This window comes from Halichoeres trimaculatus, unplaced genomic scaffold, assembly GCF_033239565.1.
Source record: "Halichoeres trimaculatus isolate MK-OKI-2021-1 unplaced genomic scaffold, fHalTri1.1 fHalTri1_scaffold_10, whole genome shotgun sequence".
In the NCBI taxonomy this organism is placed as follows: Eukaryota; Metazoa; Chordata; class Actinopteri; order Labriformes; family Labridae; genus Halichoeres; species Halichoeres trimaculatus.
In genome coordinates this window covers 38,236,146-38,250,178 of record NW_027437187.1, presented here as the reverse complement: position 1 = coordinate 38,250,178, position 14,033 = coordinate 38,236,146, and the positions used below count along the sequence as shown (strand labels likewise).

General features: G+C 44.3%; 1 protein-coding gene across 1 annotated transcript in view; it reads left to right on the top strand.

Annotated features, from left to right (window-relative positions):
• LOC141796851 (transcription factor SOX-6-like) overlaps positions 1-14,033 on the top strand; it is a 164,561-nt gene that overhangs the window by 24,123 nt on the left and 126,405 nt on the right. The window contains exon 2 of the mRNA XM_074678135.1: positions 644-713. The gene's annotated coding sequence lies outside the window, so the exon portion shown is untranslated. The remainder of the gene's footprint in view (positions 1-643; positions 714-14,033) is intronic.

Genomic DNA, 14,033 nt, shown 5'->3' with positions numbered 1-14,033 from the left:
CTGCGTCACTCTCCACAGCAGCACACCAACACATTTTTTCTTGCAGTGCTTTGCAGTGAATTGCAGTGCACCTTTATGAAAACCATAAATCACACTGCATTGCTTCCTGTCTTATTGCACTGCACCACACTGCATCGTTTGCCCTGTTGCATCGTGTCCTAGCATATTTCACTGCACTGCGGCGATCACATCGTCCTGCGTTGCCCCCTAACATCCAGTGAGTGGAAACGAGTCTTTGGTTCCCACAGCTCTGAAAAGGTTCCTGGCATCTGCTCCCCTGGGAAACTGAGTTTAGTTTAAGTGCTGGGTTTGTGGTATTTATTAAAAATTAAACGCTGAGCTAAATTGAATTCACTTCCATGGATGGAAAATGGGGAAAGATTGATATTCAGACAAATGTTTATCTGTGTGTTTCTCAAACAGGGATCTTTAGCATTTTCTTTTCCATCTTCAGGATTTTGATTCTCAGTCTTCCACATTTCAGAAGAAGAGCACAAAGTCTTGATTTTCATATCGGTCTGAAAACAGCCGTGTATCCCTCCTCCTCTGCTGGAAAACTGTTTTTATCTGAATAAATTTAGCGTTTTTAATCTGAATCAGTGCAAACATTTGCTGACTGTTTTTTTTTCTCTTTCTTTTTCAGGTGACGTTCATGAATTTTACAGTCATCCAGAAGTGAGAAGAGGGTGTTGGAGTTGAAGTCTCTTGTTACTGTGAGTCCTCTGTGCTGTTTAACATCGATGTGTGTGTTTTTTTGGGGGAAATTCAGCCGACAACTGAAAATGACACGAAAATTAATTTCTGGTTTTTGGACAGATTTCTGCACCAGTTCAAAGCGGAGGTAATCTGTCATGGTGTGTGTGTTTGTGGATGCTCCGTGCTGTGTGTGTGTGTGTGTGTGCGTCTGATGACACACTCTGCGCTGAGCGGCGGATCAGGAGATTTGGTCGATCACACGTTGTTTCCTTGAAGAGCAACAGAGCGGGACTTGTTGGTGTTTCACGACTCTCTCTGGTGTTTGCAGAGCAGCAACCAAACTAATTTGTGTTTATACGTGTGTGTGTGTGTGTGTGTGAGTGTGTGTGCTCGGCCTGTCTCCTACATACAGAGCACTTTTGACTTGTTTCACGGCGAAGGCAGACCTCCACTCGCGGCGTTGGGATTCTGCCCTGAATGGCTGCTTTCAGCGGGGGAAGAAAGGGTCTTTTAAAGCGTGGCGGGCTCCGCTCCAGGAGCCTTTCAGCAGCGGGACCTACAGTTTGCCTTTTAATGGACTTTCTCTCTGAGAGCAATAAAGATTATATCTGGAGTCAGACCCCGCTGTAGGTAACACCAGCCCGCAGGAAGCCGGCGGTCCTGATGATTGGAGCAGAGCGGCGTGAAGCGCTGAGATGAAGAGGTCGGAGAAAACGGTGATCTGACCATCTGGCTAATCTCCCTCTTTAAGAATACTTATTAAAGCCCTCTGCTGTGGCCTTTGAGCCAGGCCACAGCCGGGTCAACGAGTGGCCCGTTTGATTCCTGTTGGCAGCGCGGCCGGTCTGGATGTGTCGGGTTGAGTGTTATAATCTCTGCTCCTGCTGCTCTGTCTCCATCCTCCCCGCTGAGGGCCGCCCAGTAAACCTGAGAGGTCACAGATGATTAAACAGAGAAATCAAAGTTTATTAGAGCTCCCAGGACCTGAGCTCTCTGCAGAATCAGACTCATGGAGAGCTGACCCTCCTCTGATTCACTCTCAGATTAAAACCTCACGCTGACGTTTGGATGATGTGCTTTGAGTTTCCCCTCATGTCTGAATCTGTTGCTCCTACGATGCTAAATAATCCACCTCCTACAGATCCTGATCCCAGGCTAACAGGCTAACAGGCTAACAGGCTAACAGGCTAACTAAGAGAGATGATCTATTGCGTTTGTTTTGCAGCTTTCCAATCATTACAGTTATTAATTCAGAGGTCATAAATTTCTTTTCTCTGCCTTGACGGGCTCAGTTTGAGGAAAGAATCAGAGTTTGGGGAAAACCGGAGCGCTCAGGCCCGTGTTTTAATCCCATCAAACCCTCTAATTTCATCACCTCATCTGGAAACTTGAAATCACATTATTGTCTCTTTTAACATGCACTTTCTTTACCAATCTGATTACACGGCGGTGAGATGACAAGTGGACCCTCCTAACAGAATTACCGTCCTCTCTGGATACCTACGCTGGCGTGACAGCAGAGATTTGTGCTGTCTTTGTTTTAGAGATCCTCTGAAGACGGCGCTGCTGCTGGAGGTTTACAGACTCAAGGCCTCGACTTAAAGTCTCTGTGAGGAGTTTCTGAGTGATCCTGAAAAAGTCTGCCTGATCCTGATCCACACCTTAACATGATGAGGTTTATCAGAGAGAAGAGAGATCTGTGTTTTTCTCTGCTGAAAATGATTTCTGTGATTAATGTTGTAGTGATGGTGGACACTGGAGCCTAACTGTCAGACAGAAAAAGGACAGAAGAGCAGAAGAAAGAGAAACAGGAGAGAGATAGAGCACAAGCTAAAGGCTAGCACACGAGCTAAAGGCTAAAATTGGAACTAAAGGCTAAAACACAAGCTAAAGGCAAAAAAAGGAGCTAAAGGCTAAAACTAAAACTAAGGGCTACAACAGGAACTAAAAACTAAAACTGGAACTAAAGGCTGAAACTGGAACTAAAGACTTAAACATGGGCTAAAGGCTAAGGCAGGAGCTAAAGACCAAAATTAGAGTTGAGGGCTAAAATCATTGCTAAAGGGTAAAATGTAAGCTAAAAGCTCAAATGGGAGCTTAAGCCTAAAATTAGAACTAAAGACTAAAATAGGAGCTTAAAGCTAAAACTGGAACTGAAGGCTACAACATAAGCTAAAGGCTTAAACAAGAACTAAAAGCTAAAACAGGAACTAAAAGCTTAAACAGGAGCTAGAAGCTAAAACTGGAACGAAAGGCTAAAACTGTACCTAAAAGCTTCAAACGTAGCTGTAGGCTAAAACATTGGCTCAAAGTCAAAAAAGACACAAAAACACAAGTTAAATGCTAAAATAGGAGCAGAAAGATAAAAAAAGAAGCTAAAGGCTAAAATTGGAGTTGAGGCCTTAAATCATTGCTAATGGCTCAATTGTAAGCTAAAAGCTAAAACAAAAGCTAAAGACTAAAACAGAAGCTGAGAGTAAAAACTGGAACTCAAAACTGAAACTGAAACTTAATGCTAAAACAGGAGCTAATTAAAAACCTCCTCCTCACAGCCTCTTTTCGTGGCGCTGACTGTTTCTGATGGCGTTGACGAGCAGAGCTGGGCGTGTCTGTGACTGATGCTCGTTATAATCTGACTTAAATAAAAACAGGATCTAATCAGTCCCAGTGTTTACCTGCAAAGCGCGGAGCTCAGATCCAGATTTTTATTTGTTCTGCTGAAATCTTTGGCTGATGATGATCGGGTGAAGACCCTGAATCCAGAGAGAAACACGGCTCGTCACTCTAGCATGACATTTGTTGACAGAGGACTCTGCGTCTGAGGCTAACTCCTGGAGTCTTAACCAGCTTTAATCAGCGGTGGGAAAGACTTTGAGGAGGACTGCAGCTGCTGCGGCGGCTTCATGCGTCCTGACGGGCCTATTTGCAGAGCTCTGTTATTACACATGCTGGCTCTAATGGCAGTCATTTGCTAAGAGTTAGAACAGTGAGCAGACAACAAGCAGCCACTGGGGTGGTTTGTGCTCAGCTAATGAGCTAATGAGCTAATGAACACACTGAGGTTACCTGTTTGGCTTCCCCTAAAAACAATGAGCGTCTCTGCTTTGAGTGTGGACTTCACTGCGGCGCAGCAGAGGACGGGTCGGGGCTGCTAATGGGCAGCGGCTAACGAAGTTTAGTGTCGTTTCTCAGCACTTATCTTTACAGTCAGCTATTATGTCCCCTGAGCATCCGACGTTTAGGGAATTGATCTGATTTATCCACACGTATGTGAAGTCCACTTTGGTCCTGAGTGGAGAGAATGTTTGTGGTCGGGTGGGGAGAGTGGAGTCTGTGTTGGCAGCACACTGTAAAAAATTACTGTCAATTCATGTGGAAATTTCAACAGTAAAATCCTCTTATGTTTAAATACAGCACTGTAAAAAATACCACTGTAGAAATAATGGTTAAAAAACCATCAACCCTGCTGCCAGAAGTTTACTGTTATCTTAAAGCACAGTCATTCATGATGTGATGGTGTTTTGTAACCGTGAGTGAGGAGGGAACACAGTGGATATGAGACCCTGCTGCAGATTGAGATGTTACACTGAGGGGCGCAGATTGTCTATGCTCCATATGGCACAGGCTGGTTGACTGAGCTTCACCAGCTGTCTGTGCTCCACATGACCCATACTGGCTGTCTGTGCTCCACGTGGCATATACTGGCTGTCTGTGCAACACATGGCATGTACTGGCTGCCTTTGCTCCACATGGCATGTACAGGCTGTCTATGCTCCACATGGCACAAACTGGCTGCCTATGCTCCACATGGCACAGGCTGGCTGACTGAGCTTCACCAGCTGTCTGTGCTCCACATGACATTAACTGGGTGCCTGTGCTACACATGGCATGGACCGGTTGCCTGTGCTACACATGGCACAGGGTGGCTGACTGAGCTTCACTGGTTGTCTGTGCTCCACATGACATTAACTGCCTTTTTGTGCAACACATGGCATAAACTGGCTGCCTTTGCTCCACATGGCATATACTGACTGTCTATGCTCCACATGACATTAACTGGCTGCCTTTGCTCCACATGGCACAGGCTGGCTCTCTGAGCTCCACCAGCTGTCTAAGCTTTACATGGCATGGACTGGCTCTCTTTGCTTCAAATTGAACATACTGGCTGTCTGAGCTTCACATGGCTCAGACCATGAACACTGTAATTTTTACAGTGTGTTGGCTAATTGGGCTGGTGGTTTAATTGGAGCAAAGCCAGCTGGTTTGTGCCATGTGGAGCACAGACAGTCTGTGCCTTCCTCAGTGTTACACCTCAATGTTTAGCAGGGTCTCATGTCCAATGTGTGTCCTCTTCACTCACGGTTACTAAACATCATCACAACAAAAATTACTTTGCTGTAAAAAAGGTAAAATACTCACAGCAGGGTTGGTAGTTTTTTATTTTTACACTGTAAAAATTAACAACAGTCCCTGCACTGTAAAAAAACAGGAGATTACTGAACATTTCTGCTGCCAGTGATTTGACAGTGACATTTTTTACAGTGCAGCTTCATGTGTTTGTGTGTTATGTACTTTTCCAGCCCGTGCTGATGTGTTTGTGTTTGCGTTAGCATGCGTGTTTGTGTTTTGCACACTCATGCCTCATCAACATGAGCTGGTGTGAGGCCCATCTGGTCCGCTTTGAAGAGGCTGGTGGAGCTGCAGTGGTCCCGGGTTTCAGGCGGGGCCGGGCCAGCAGCGGTTCCTCCCCACTTACACATTAATCCCCGGTGCGGGGCCCTCTGCCAGAAACAGTATAGAGCGGCCCCCGTGGCGACTTCCCAAACCACCCAGGCTCATACCCCACTCTCTCTCTTCTATTGCCCTTGAAATGGGGCCTGCTCTAAATATTATCTCCCCCTGCGCTTTATCCCCGCGTTTATCCTCCGTCGGCGGGAGAAGAAAGGAGCCGTGGGGCTGAGTCACTTTTTCCCCTCTCTGCTCCTCGCTCTGAAACCACAGGCAGCGGCAGCGGCTTCCTGGAGATGAGCGCTTTTGTCTGTTGCGCGACCGCTGCGGCTTTGAGCAGATCCTCCTCTCATGAGGTAATGCACGGGCAGGAGGAGGAGGCGCAGAGCCAGGAGGAGCTGTATTTTTAACCTTTGATTTATGCAAGGGACGGGTTCCTCGGTGGGGTGCATGCTCCTCTTCAGCAACACCCTGCTGCACACACACACACACACACACATGAGGTGGTCACTGCGACTGGTTTAACTGCTGCCCTGGGGTCGTCTGTGCTGCACCACCTGTGGGAGCTGCACCGACAGCTGAGGGCTCACAGAGCACTGTTGTCAGAGTCTCTCAGGTGCCTTGCTCGAAGGCTCTAAGGCTCTTTGGTTTCCTCTCCTCCTGAAGCTGGATGCAAACCCAGCGTGTGTGTGTGATCCACATTTTGCCTCACACGCCGTTTTCCTGTCGTCTGCAGACTCCTTTTAAAGAACGGCGGCTCAGGGTAATTGCTTCCTGTTTTAACTGTTCCGGGTCGCAGAGGTCAAAGGTCAGGGTCGCTGTCAGCTGTTGCGCTGTGGGCTACAGGAGACGCCACCTGGTCTTTGGATTCTCTCTGAACAAAACGCCTCCTCACCTTCTCTGCGGCGTGCTGCAGCTGGAGGGAGGCTGTGCGGCGTCTCCTTCCAGGCTGCGTTCAACGAGCCCTTTAGTGAAGTGTTGTTAGGAGGAAGGACAGTCAGCACACAATGTTTCTGCTTCAATGCTGCCTGCCACCTGTTTCTGCTCCCATTCAGCGCCCTGAATGCAGCGCGGCGCCCGGCGAACATCACCTCCTCGTCGTTAAAGCGCTCTCATTAAAGTTAAAATCCTGCATCCCGCCTTAAAGCTGCCATCAGCCAAAATTAAGCGGCCTTAATGGCTGCTGATTGCATTCCCACGCTGACCCACCCTCGCCTCCGTTCCCTCTGATCTGATAGTTTAAGTACATGCTAGCATAATTGAGGTCTTTTCCTTGATTAGATTTGCACCAGCTTTTGACAAAGCCTGCTCGAACCTAATCCAATGAGCCCCATTGTGGGCAGAGCGGAGGGATGACATCGCTCCTGGTTAGCTTCAGATCAACTCAGCCGTCCAGCAATTAGAGGCTACGCTGATAAAGAGGCTGCAGCGCTGAAGCTAATGACCCGGGCTGCAGCGGCCGGCACAGAGCCGTGATGCCAACACGTCTTCACGACCTGCTGGAAAATGAAGGATGTTTTCTTAGATCTAGGTTCAGAGCTGCAGCATCCACACCAGCTCCTGCTCCTCTCTCACCCCCGAGCCGTGGTCCACCTGGGCGCCCTGCTCCCAGCAGCCCTGACCCACTGGGACGCTGGGAGCGGCCCGCCCGGGTGCCGAGGTGTCGGCGTTGGCTGTGTCCTCCGGTGACACTCGCCATAATCAGTTTGAGACTAAACCTCCTTCTGACCTGTGGCTGTGTGTCACACACTCAATCCTCTAATCTCCTCCTTTGTTCTGTGTCACCATCAATTTGTCATGAGCCAGGAGTCGGCCAGAGGAAAGTGTGTGTGAGGATACGCGCCCAGCTCCAGCGCTGTGGTCACGGCGGCTGAGAGCCGACGTTTGCTGAGAGGCCGTTTAGAGAGTCTTACTTCACCTGTTTGATGCTGGATCAATCACTTTACAGGCCTCCAACATAAACACACACACTTTATTAACTTTTTATGACGCTTTGAATAATGTCAGGTCCTTTTTTTTTTTTACTTATTTTGTTTTAATCAAAGAAAGAGATTAAATCAATTTTTAAATGCTTTAGAGTGAAACTAAAGTTTGCTTTAAAATGTTTCTTTAATTTGTTATTTACAGGATCAGGGCCACATAGAGCTGAGATTTCAAAATAAAAGCTCTTAAAAACAGCTATATGAAAATATTTGTAGTGTTAGGAGAATAAAATGAAGGGATGGGAAAAAAAAATGTTGTTAATTTGTGAGAAAAAAGAAATAACGTCACAAAAACAGGTAAAAAAAAAAATGCAGCCGGGAGACAAAAATGTATTAATAATATTGTTAAAATAATCAAATTAAAATGCAAGAGTGATGATAAGTAAAGTGGTAAATTTGTGAAAAGAAGGAAGAAAAACTAAGGAAAGTGTTTTCATAAAATCACCAGAGGAAACAAATTTGTAACAAACTGGAAAAGAAAAAAAGCTTAGTCTATGATTAGCATATGTTTTATTTTGAAGGGGAAGATCACAGAATTAAAAAATAATAATAATAAAATTCATAAAAATGAGAAACTAATTCTGTATGTAGTCAGAAATTAAGAGAGTTAATCAGTCTGGAGTCTGCTTGTATTTTATTTTGAAGGGTAAGACCTGACATGTTAGCTTCCTGCAGTAAAGGAAAAGATTTGAATTGATCAAATAAATGCTTAAAACTACAAGAACAAATTTACAAACATTCAGATTTATTTTTCAGGGACAAAGTTGTAACTTTGAAAAGATAAAACTGGAAACTTTGAAATTCAAAAGTTTTAATAAAAGCAAACATTTGGTTGCATCCTTAGTCTCTGGTTAGCATATATTTTATTTTGAAGGGGTAGATCAGAGAATAAAAATAATAAATTCATAAACATGAGAAAATAATTAAGAGAATTAATCAATGAGGTTCCGACAAAGTCTAGAGTCTGCATGTTTTTTATTTTGAAAGGTTAAACCTGACGAGTTAGCTTCCTGCAGTAAAGGAAAAGCTTTTAATTAATCACATAAAAGCTTAAATCTTCAAGAATAAATTTACAAACATTCAGCTTTATTTTTTCAGGCACAAAGTTGTTACTTTGAAAAGACAAAACTGAAAATTTTAACTGCTGAAAGTTTCAATAAAAACAAATATTAAGCTGTTACCCTAGTTTACAGTTGGCCTGTATTTTATTTTGAAGGGAAAAATCAGAGGATAAAAAAAATAATAAATTCATAATTTTATGAGAAAGTAATTAAGAGAATTAATCAGTGAAGTACAGACAAAGTCTGGAGTCAGCATGTTTTTTATTTTGAAAGGTGAAACCTGACGAGTTAGCTTCCTGCAGTAAAGGAAAAGCTTTTAATTAAACAAATAAACGTTCAAATCAATAAGAATAAATATACAAACATTCAGCGTTGAAAAGATAAAGCTTTCCAACTTGAAGTTTTAAAACAAACAAACATGATGTCGTAACCTTAGTTTACAGTTAGCATGTATTTTATTTTGAAGGGTAACATCAGAGAATATCAGGAAAAAAAATCCTAAATTTTATTGAAACACAGTCAGTAACTGAAGAATGAAGCGGTGGATTTTAACTCTGTCAGTGTTTGATTGGCATGTGTTTTATTTTGAAAGGGATAACCAGACGATCAGCCAGCTTCCTGTAGTAAAAAGACAAATGTAATATTTTCATTTAAGTTTCATCAACCCTAACATCCTGAACTTTTCAACACATGAGTGTGAGATTGTTGGAAGATGTTAGACGGCGGCAGAAAGCAGACGTTAGACGGACACCTGTCCAAGGTGAACACGTGAGTCAGACTCTGTACCTGTCCTCTACCTGTGGCTCATCTTACATCACTGCAGCAGCAAGCATCAGTCATCAGACAGGCTCTAATTGATCTGTCCTCCGCCCAGATCAGCGTCCAGATTAAGAACAGGAAGCGTTATGTGTGGGTAAACCTCCTCTATTCTTAACAATAGGATTTCACACGCTCTAAAAATAGGCGGCAACACGTCCCAGCTCACCTGTTCAGGCTGTGACTAATCCACACCTACTCCTGCATACCCTTGAGGCACAATGATCTGCTGTCAGGTGCCAGGGGAGGAGCAGGCAGGGTGGTGTGTGAGGAGGAGAAACCAGCGCTCCTTGGAGGCGGGCCCGCTTCCTGAAGGTCTCCTCCTGAAAGGAAGTCCACGCCGTCCTGAGCGCGCGGGGAAGCGTGTGTTGGCAGGCGCTGAGCAGACTCTGCTGGAGCTCCATGATAGCATGAGGAGCGCTATCTGCGAGCTCGTCGACAGAAGCTGATACACGGCGTGATAAACGCTCTGTGATTTACTGCGCCAACAAAGCGCCATTGTGCGAGCCGGGGACACTTAAAGGCTGCAGTAACGGGATGTGAACACGGGCCAGATTGATGTGTGCGTGTGGAGGAGCTCAGGCGCTGCCGGAGTGTGTTTGTTAAAGCCTTTTGGATGAGGCTCCAAAACGCTTGGCACGCTTTCAAACGCCGGATCACTCGCTGATAATAGAGACGGAGGTTTGATGCCGCTGCCAGTTTGTCGTTATCCAGGGACGAGCGCCTGGATGTGCCGTCAGGAGAAACACACACATGATTTATCATCTCAGGCCATTAATTTCACCTATGGAGCTTTACTCAATAATTAATGTGTATTGGCATGTGACCCTACAGGCCGTACAGTAAACAGCGTGTCTCATAACTATGTATGAGAGCAGCTGATGTACGGCTTCGAGGCCCAGAGACGAGCGGGGACTGGATAAATCAGCCAGAGCTAATGAAGCCTCTAATGGTGATTTACAGCACAGCGAGTCAGGGGAGGAGGAGGAGGAGGCAGAAAACAGCTTCATCAAAAACCTGCTCCATCAAAAACCTGCTCCTCCAGCAAAGCAGGATCTCATGTGTGGGTCTCCTGAGAGGTTTTGTCAGGATTTGATTTGATAGAAATCAAAACAGCTGGACGAGGAGGGAGTCACACTCACAGTCTGACCGGAAAAAGAGGAGAAACGTGTGTGTTTTCCTGAAGGAGAGATAATCCAGACTTTAAAATGAGATTATGAGCACAAACACAGGTTATTCCTGAATGCTACTTTTTAGCCTCCTGATTGGGTCGATTTCTGTGATTAATTTTGTAGTGATGGTGGACACTGGAGCCTAACTGTCAGACAGAAAAAAGACAGAAGAGCAGAAGAAAGAGAAACAGGAGAGAGATAGAGCACAAGCTAAAGGCTAACACACAAGCTAAGGGTTAAAAGCTGGCTATTGGCTAAAACAAGAGCTAAAGGCTAAACATAAAACACAGGCTAAAGCTTAACATGGGATAACGCTAAAACTCAAGCTTAAAGCTAAAACAGAACCTCAAGGCTGAAACATGAGCTATAGGCTAAAGCACAAGCTAAAGCTTAAACAAAGGCTAATGGAAAGCAGAGCTAAAGGCTAAGACATGGGCTTGAGGCTAAAATGTGAGCTAAAGGCTAAAACAGGAGCTTATAGCTACAACACTGGCTGAAGGCTACAACAGGCTAAAAAAGGGGCTAAAACAGAAGCTTAAGGCTAAATCAAGAGGTAAAAGGCTAAAACATGGGCTAAAGGCTAAAACATGCTAAAGGCTAAAAACACAAGTTCAGGCTAAAACTTAAACTAAAGGCTTAAACAAGAACTAATGAATAAAACACAGGCTGAACGTTGAAACAGACTAAAAGCTTAAACATGCTAAAAGCTACAACACAAGCTAAAGGCTAAACATGCTAAAGGCTAAAACACAAGCTAAAGGTTTAAACACAGGTTAAAGACTGAAACACAAGCTAAATGCTAAAACAGGCTAAAAGCCTAAACATGCTAAAGGCCACAACTCAAGCTAAAGGCTAAAACACAAGCTAAAGGCTAAAACACAAGCTAAAGGCTAAAATATTCTTAAGGCTAAAACACAAGCTAAAGGCTAAAACACAAGCTAAAGGCTAAAACACAAGCTAAAGGCTAAAACACAAGCTAAAGGCTAAAATATTCTTAAGGCTAAAACACAAGCTAAAGGCTAAAATATTCTTAAGGCTAAAACACAAGCTAAAGGCTAAAAAACACAGACTAAAGGCTAAAACATGAGCTAAATGCTAAACCCAGGTTAAAGTGTTTATGCTAATGTTGTCTCCAGCCCACAGTCAGCAGTTATTCTGCAGTGGTCTGTTCAAACTTGAGAGTCTATCAATAAAATAAAGAGCCAGGTTACGTTAGCTCTGCTTGGTGAGGTTGGAGTTGGTAGATGAGTTCTGGTAGGACAGAACCAGGATTCACTAACGTTACACGTTACAGACACGTCTCAGAGCACCGGGCTGTGAGGAGAGAGAAATATAGCAGCTGCTAAACTACGCTACAAACTGACAAAGTTAGCTTGTTGTCAGGTTAGCCTGCAGATATGTCGTAGCACTGGGCTGCCAATAGTGCTACATATAGCTGGCTACTGCAACGTTTGCTTATTTTCACGTTTCAAACTGGATATTTACGATGTGACGCCATTACGGCATACAAAGAAAGGAGCTAGACTGAGGGTCTTCAACCTGTGGCTCTGGGGCCTTGTGTGGCCCTTTGACCCCTTTGCAGTGGTTCTGTTGGAGCGAATGTGGGCAGAGGGAGCGTCAATCATCACGTTAATGTCTGGTCTTTTATGAAGCGTGTGGTTGTCGTTTGCTGGCTGTGAGGATGGATCTGGAGGTTTTCCTGTGTCTTTGTTGATGCAAACAGATCAGGGAGGATGTCTGCACGCTGTGGTGGATCGGAGCATCAGTGTGTGTGTTGGTTAATGTTGGAGCTGAGCCTCTGCACGCCGTCACACACTCTCTGTAAACTCTGCTCATATAAAGCTTTACTGCCTGATGCACAAACCCCAGACTTTCCACTTCTGACGTCACTCACGTTGGACTGAACAACCCCACCTGAGTCTTAAATATTTGCCCTGATTCAAGGCTTAAGTCCATGTGAAAAGCGGCTGCTGTGATTGGCTAGATTAACACCCTCCATGGTTTGAAGAGAGGCCTTGTGCGTGGCGAACAATGTATGTTGGCTGTGGAGCGCTGAAGGACAATGGGAACCTTGTGCGGCGTAGAGAGGCTCTGACCCTGAAGCGCACACTCACACCTCTCCACGCTCAAGAATGTGGCGGCGAGCATGTGTACATGTGTTTTTACATCCCGCTGCTGCGTCGGCGCGGCGCAGAAAGGTAGAGCGTGACCTATTGGTTTCCTCGCCGGCCGGCTCTGACCGGCCGCAGCAGCTCCTCCTCAACGTCTCAGCCGTGTTTATGGAATATGGGCCGCTGCTCTGCGGTGTCAGATAGACCTCCTCTCACACACACACACACACACTGTTTCTAATCACACGACCTGTTTCCCATAACACACACACACACAGCTCCACACACACACACACAGCTCCACACACACACACAGCTCCACACACACACACAGCCCCACACACACACGACCACACGGTGTGTGTGGAGCGGCTGCAGCCGGAGCAGGGGACACGGCGTGGAAAGGATTAGTGTGGATTGTGACAGCTCCACATGCCGGGGGACACTGACGTGCCTCCGACCGCCAAACGAGACGACTGCCGCTGCGGCGCTGCTGGGAGGAGGAGCTACTGATGCTGCTTCAGCCAAAACCTCCGTCAGTCAGGACCCCCGAGCCGTCCTGAAACATCCACCCTGACCGTACTCCGTCTGACTAACAGAGTCAAGTGAAAAAAAACACGCTGCAGAATGAGTGAATGAGCTTCAGGATGCTTTAGTAAAAGTCGATGATCGGCTCTGTGACGACTCTCTGCAGCGACTCCTTTAGTAACAACCTTTGGTTTTTCTCAGGGTGAAGACTCCATTTCCCATGAGCACCATCACCCTCTGTTGTGAATGCATGACTTTTTTAAGTGTGCATTAAGTTCTTCATTTTCTTCACGACTTCATTTCATCATGACTTTTCTCAGTGCAAAATTGACACCAAATAAAATCATGAACCTCTGAAAAAATTAAGCTTTTATTTATCTATTTTTTTTATTTGTGCAGGTTTTGTTGAACCTTTTGTATATTTTTTTAACCTTTTTGCAGTTTTATGAATTTCAATTTTTGACAATTTTTCAAATTAAGAAAAAATATCAGAGTTTTATTGATATTTTCAAATATAGAAAAAACATCAAATGTTTTGAAAATGTTAAAAAATTTTGAAACTTTTGCAAATGTCAAAACTCTTAGAATTTTTGCAAAATTAGAAAAAAAAATCAGCAAATTTGTGAAATATTTCATTTTTTTTAAAAATTCAACAAATTTTGAAATTGTTTAACGGTTTTTTTTTGGCAAATTTATGAAATTTTAACAGTTTCTTCAAAATTAAATTCTTTTAATTTTTCAAATTTTAGCACTTTTTTGTTAAATTTAATTTTTATTAAAGAGTTTGCAAATTTTTTTTAAGTATTTCTGTTTAAAAATTTTGCAACTTATTGAAGTTTAATGAAATTATGACTACAAATTTTTAGTTTTTTTTTTTAATTTGCATATTCATTAAAAATTAAAAAATAAGACACCACCTGCATTTTTTTAAACACCACA